The sequence below is a fragment of the Orcinus orca genome, chromosome 21 (genome assembly GCF_937001465.1).
Source record: "Orcinus orca chromosome 21, mOrcOrc1.1, whole genome shotgun sequence".
Taxonomy (NCBI): domain Eukaryota; kingdom Metazoa; phylum Chordata; class Mammalia; order Artiodactyla; family Delphinidae; genus Orcinus; species Orcinus orca.
Window position 1 is genome coordinate 3956246 of NC_064579.1, and position 5108 is coordinate 3961353.

At 43.1% G+C, this 5108-nt stretch overlaps 1 long non-coding RNA gene across 1 annotated transcript; it reads left to right on the top strand.

Annotated features, from left to right (window-relative positions):
- Nucleotides 1-1883: 1883 nt before the first annotated feature.
- On the top strand, nt 1884-4851 carry LOC125962819 (uncharacterized). The gene is made up of 2 exons (XR_007474577.1): nt 1884-2412; nt 3865-4851. It is a non-coding gene; the product is annotated as an uncharacterized LOC125962819 (long non-coding RNA).
- Nucleotides 4852-5108: the final 257 nt, after the last annotated feature.

A 5108-nucleotide genomic window follows, 5' to 3' on the forward strand; every position in this document is an offset into this window, starting at 1 on the left:
CTAGGGCACACGGGCTCAGTAGTTGTGGCTCGCGGTCTCTAGAGTGCAGGACTCGGTGTTGTGGCGCACGGGCTTAGTTGCTCCATGGCATGTGGGATCTTCCCAGACCAGGGCTCGAACCCGTGTCCCCTGCATTGGAAGGCGGGTTCTTTTTTTTTTTTTTTTTTTTGCAATACGCGGGCCTCTCACTGTTGTGGCCTCTCCTGTTGCGGAGCACAGGCTCCGGACGCGCAGGCTCAGCGGCCATGGCTCATGGGCCCAGCCGCTCTGCGGCATGTGGGATCTTCCCGGACCGGAGCACGAACCCGTGTCCCCTGCATCGGCAGGCGGACTCTCAACCACTGCGCCACCAGGGAAGCCCGGCAGGCGGGTTCTTAACCATTGCGCCACCAGGGAAGTCCCCACACCCTTTCTGAAAGGCTTAGAGATCTGTCTTTCTGCCCTGTTCACCAGCCAGACTGGCAGGACTCGAGGCCCAAGGTTTCCAGCACTGAGGGTCTCCTAAGACAGAAGAGGGGGCTCCTCTTCCATTCCAGCTGCAAACACCCCTGCTTCCTCGACACAAAGGCAGCCCAGATTTGAGGGACATTTCCTTGCTGTCCCCGGGGCCAGGTGGCCCCAGAGAACTGAAACACACCCGTGTTGGCTGCTGTCACTAGAAGCACCTGCTGGCAGTTAAGCCTGACGGGGGCCAGAGGTGGCAGCCTGCAGAGCCAGTCCTGCCTTGAGAGCCCAAAGCACAGAAAAACAATAAAATATGGTGAGCCGGTGTTCTAGTTCCAGCCTGATTACTAAATAAAAAGCAACACAGTCCCTTAACCTCTCTGATCCTAGACCGTCTATGAAATGAGAACCTGGATTAGATCAGCCTTCTATGTGGGGGGCAAAGGATTAGGGGTGGAGGGAACCGTCAGAAATTTAGAAATGTTCTAAATCAAATGCCAGCCTCCTTCCCCCCAAGCAACCCGAACGGATAGGAATTGGGGCGGGGCACAGGCAGGGTGCGACATTTGACAAAGCTTTACCAGGTATTCAAATAAGAAGACCCTGCGCCAGGCAAGAACCACTGGGCTAAATCCTCCCTAAAGACCCTTTGGACTCTGACATTCAATGATTCTTTGAAAGGGCTAGAGTCAAGAGTACTTTCCTTCTGTCCTTCCTTAGTAATCTGCTGTGGGTTGATGGAACTTAGTTTGAAACAATGGAATACTGCAATTGTGCCATATCGATTTTTAAAAAAAATTTGTTTAGAGGAAATTTGTTCCCTGCAGCCCTACCCTTGAGATGATATTGTGAGAGTTGGCACTGCTCTGGGTTGAGTAGATGCAGGTGCCTCTTGTAAATGGGAAGATGTTGGTGTCAGGCAGAAGCATCCCAGGTAGAAGTTACACATCATGGAAGAAGCACCTTGAACCTGGACAAGGCCAGTCCGGATGGGACCAGCTGATGGTCAGCGAGAACCTGGCTTTACATCCTTTTGTTACTCTAAGCCATGCTTCCTCTTGAGGGACGTTCTTGGGTTTTTTCCTGGTTTTCTAAGAAGGTCAAGATGTTCTTCCAAACTTATATGCTCCAACAGACTCCTGTACCTTCTGTTTTGTGATACACATCACACTTGTAGTTAGTGGCTTGTTGAGTTGTCCATCTTCTGCACCAGCATGTAAGCTCCATGCAAGAAGGGACCTGGTCCACCCTGTGTGACACTCTGCCCAGCATGGTGCCTGGCATATCATGGGAACTGATTAGAAACTTGTTGAATATGAATTATACCTTATTGAAAGATTCTTTGCCTGTAAAGACTTCCCCCCAAAGAACTGTTTGTTCTCTAAACCACAGCAGCCTGGAGAGCTTAGTAATTGCTGTTTAGGTCAGCCTAACTTGCTCAGCCTAGGTCCACAGAAATTCCTGGTACTTCAAGCCCCCATTCTAGGTCAGACTAGAATAAGAGGAAAGGCTACCCATGAGTTTTTCCTTCATCTTCCTGCCCCTCATCGCCCACTCCATCCTTCATCCTCCAGGTCCCCTGTGGGATCGCAGCCTCAGCAATGAAGTCTAACTTCTCCAAATATACAGGTATCTGCTCTGAGCTCTGAGGCCCCTGCCAAAGGCATCTCAGGGATTCGAGAATCTGATGTAATTCTGATGCAGTGCATGATTGAAGGAATGGTACCTTCAGGGCAGAGCCAAAAGTGTACCAGGAAGAAATAGAAAATATGAACAGACCAATCACAAGCACTGAAATTGAAACTGCGATTACAAATCTTACAAAGAACAAAAGCCCAGAGAAACAGAGCTGGAGGAATCAGGCTCCCTGACTTCAGACTATACTACAAAGCTACAGTAATCAAGACAGTATGGTACTGGCACAAAAACAGAAATACAGATCAATGGAACAGGATAGAAAGCCCAGAGGTAAACGCACATTTGGTCACCTTATCTTTGATAAAGGAGGCAAGAATATACAATGCAGAAAAGACAGCCTCTTCAATAAGTGAGGCTGGGAAAACTGGACAGCTACATGTAAAAGAATTGAAATTAGAACACTCCCTAACACCATACACAAAAATAATCTCAAAATGGTGAATTCTATCAAAAATTTACAGAAGAGCTAACACCTATCCTTCTCAAACTCTTCCAAAATATAGCAGAGGGAGGAATACTCCCAAACTCATTCTATGAGGCCACCATCACCCTGATACCAAAACCAGACAAAGATGTCACAAAAAAAGAAAACTACAGGCCAATATCACTGATGAACATAGATGCAAAAATCCTCAACAAAATACTAGCAAACAGAATCGTACAACACATTAAAAGCATCATACACCATGATCAAGTGGGGTTTATCCCAGGAATGCAAGGATTCTTCAATATATGCAAATCAATCAATGGGATACACCATATTAAAAAATTGAAGGATAAAAAACATATGATAATCTCAATAGATGCAGAAAAAGCTTTTGACAAAATTCAACACCCACTTATGATAAAAACACTCCAGAAAGTAGGAATAGAGGGAACCTACCTCAGCATAATAAAGGCCATATATGACAAACCCAGAGCCAACACCATTCTCAATGGTGAAAAACTGAAACCATTTCCTCTAAGATCAGGAACAAGACAAGGTTGCCCAGTCTCACCACTATTATTCAACATAGTTTTGGAAGTCCTAGCCATGGCAATCAGAGAAGAAAAAGAAATAAAAGGAATCCAAATTGGAAAAGAAGAAGTAAAACTGTCACTCTTTGTAGATGACATGATACTATACATAGAGAGTCCTAAAGATGCTACCAGAAAACCACTAGAGCTAATCAATGAATTTGGTAAGGTAGCAGAATACAAAATTAATGCACAGAAATCTCTTGTATTCCTATACACTAAAGACAAAAAATCTGAAAGGAAATTAAGGAAACACTCGCATTTACCATGGTAGCAAAAAGAATAAAATACCTAGGAATAAACCTACCTAAGGAGACAAAAGACCTGTGTGCAGAAAACTATAAGACACTGATGAAAGAAATTAAAGATGATACAAACAGATGGAGAGAAATACCATGTTCTTGGATTGGAAGAATCAACATTGTGAAAATGACTATACTAGCCAAAGCTATCTACAGATTCAATGCAATCCCTATCAAACTACCAATGGCATTTTTCACAGAACGAGAACAAAAAGTTTCACAATTTGTATGGAAACACAAAAGACCCCGAATAGCCAAAGCAATCTTGAGAAAGGAAAACGGAGCTGGAGGAATCAGGCTCCCTGACTTTGGACTATACTACAAAGCTACAGTAATCAAGACTGTATGGTACTGGCACAAAAACAGAAATACAGATCAGTGGAACAGGATAGAAAGCCCAGAGATAAACCCACGCACATATGGTCACCTTATCTTTGATAAAGGAGGCAAGAGTATACAATGGAGAAAAGACAGCCTCTTCAATAAGTGGTGCTGGGAAAACTGGACAGCTACATTTAAAAGAATGAAATTAGAACACTCCCTAACACCATACACATAAATAAACTCAAAATGGATTAAAGACCTCAATGTAAGGCCAGACACTATAAAACTCTTAGAGGAAAACAGAGGCAGAACACTCTATGACATAAATCACAGTTAGATTCTTTTTGAGCTGCCTCCTAGAAAAATGGAAATAAAAACCAAAGTAAACAAATGAGACCTAATGAAACTTAAAAGCTTTTGCACGGCAAAGGAAACCATAAACAAGACAAAAAGACAACCCTCAGAATGGGAGAAAATATTTACCACTGAACCAACTGACAAAGGATTAATCTCCAAAATATATAAGCAGCTCAATATCAAAAAAAACCCAAAAAGCCAATCCAAAAATGGGTGGAAGACCTAAATAGACATTTCTGCAAAGAAGATATACAGATGGCCAACAGACACATGAAAGGATGCTCAACATCCCTAATCATTCGAGAAACGCAAATCAAAACCACAATGAGGTATCACCTCACACCAGTCAGAATGGCCATCATAAAAAATCTACAAACAATAAATGCTGGAGAGGGTGTGGAGAAAAGGTGACCCTCTTGCTCTGTTGGTGGGAATGTAAATTGATACAGCCACTATGGAGAACAGGATGGAGGTTCCTTAAAAAACTAAAAAAAAGAACTACCATACGACCCAGCAATCCCACTACTGGGCATATACCCTGAGAAAACCATAACTCAAAAAGAGACATGTATCACAATGTTCATTGCAGCACTATTTATAAAAGCCAGGACATGGAAACAACCTAAGTGTCCATCGACAGATGAATGGATAAAGAAGATGTGGCACATATATGCAATGGAATATTACTCAGCCATAAAAAGAAACGAAATTGAGTTATTTGTAGTGAGGTGGATGGACCTAGAGTCTGTCATACAGACTGAAGTAAGTCAGAAAGAGTAAAACAAATACTGTATGCTAACACATATATACGGAATCTAAAAAAAAAATGGTTCTGATGAATCTAGGGGCAGGACAGGAATAAAGATGCAGATGTAGAGAATGGACTTGAGGACACGGGGAGGGGGAAGGGTTAAGCTGGGACGAAGTGAGAGAGTGGCATGGACATATATACACTACCAAATGTAA